At 37.0% G+C, this 1,017-nt stretch overlaps 1 protein-coding gene across 1 annotated transcript in view; it reads right to left on the bottom strand.

Moving 5' to 3' along the window:
* Positions 1-407: 407 nt before the first annotated feature.
* cebpb (CCAAT enhancer binding protein beta) overlaps positions 408-1,017 on the bottom strand; it is a 2,078-nt gene continuing 1,468 nt past the window's right edge. Inside the window, exon 1 of the mRNA XM_079826229.1 lies at positions 408-1,017. This exon is cut by the window's right edge and continues 1,468 nt beyond it. The gene's annotated coding sequence lies outside the window, so the exon portion shown is untranslated.

Raw genomic sequence — 1,017 nt, 5'->3', positions numbered from 1 at the left:
GCCCTCTCTCTCTCTCTCTCTCACTCTCCCACCTTCCATTGTCATGTTGATGAACTGTTCCTTGTCTACCTACTTACTCTCCTCCCTGACTGACAGGTCATTCAACCTGTCCATCAGGTTTCATTTCCTTCTGCAGGACTCAGACGGTCACACCTCAACAGCTAATTTTCCGTTACCAAAGAAGAAATCCCAACAATAAATTTCACATAAAAATAGATTAAGCAGGTACTCTGATATGCTATGTAAATAGTAATATATTTGTATGTGTAATTAAATTTTTTAAAGAATTGAATTAGGTCCACCTTTGCTAGATTTAAATTTGTATGGGTTTATATCTCATATATACATATATTTTGTGTTATGTATCAGTCATCCGTGTATTATATTTATTTAATTTTTTTAACACAAGACATAATAAAATGCCCCTATGTGGCCTAAATGCCCTTAGGCCTGATGTTGATTAAATCCCCCTCGTATTGATCATTTCTCTTATCTAAATCTTCATTTTCACTCAAATCCAACCATATCACTGTTTGCTTGTCCACGACAGCCTGTAATCCATGCCCATGTTTAATGTCTAGTTATCTCACCGTGACATGCATGCTTTCTGTTGAGTAAACTGAGTGTTTGTATGTGTTTGTGTGTTTTGAGGGTCTAGAAAGTTCAGTGCTTATCTAGCCTTGAACCAGTCTTTAACGGACCGCTGAACTCTTTGGATTGTTGACCCTGCCTGTGTATTTTAGATAACTGTACCTCTAAGTGACTCATGAACACAGATTTCAAAAGATCTCCAAATATCCAGTCACGAAACAGGAGGTTTCTATCAAATAACTGTAAATGATTATCGTGTCTTCATGTGTATATACAGGCAACGTTTCAAATGTATATGTCCTGATAAAAAGAGAGTATTAAAGGTAAAGTGAAACCATACACTGCATAGTGGAAACTGAATCTCAGCAGCTGTGGGTGGGTGGGTGCTAATATGTTTTGACAGCAGTAATAAAATGCGTTTAGACA

The sequence above is a fragment of the Gobio gobio genome, assembly GCF_949357685.1.
Source record: "Gobio gobio genome assembly, chromosome: 10".
Lineage (NCBI taxonomy): Eukaryota > Metazoa > Chordata > Actinopteri > Cypriniformes > Gobionidae > Gobio > Gobio gobio.
Note: the sequence above shows the minus strand (reverse complement) of the source record. Positions and strands in the feature narration are given on the sequence as shown.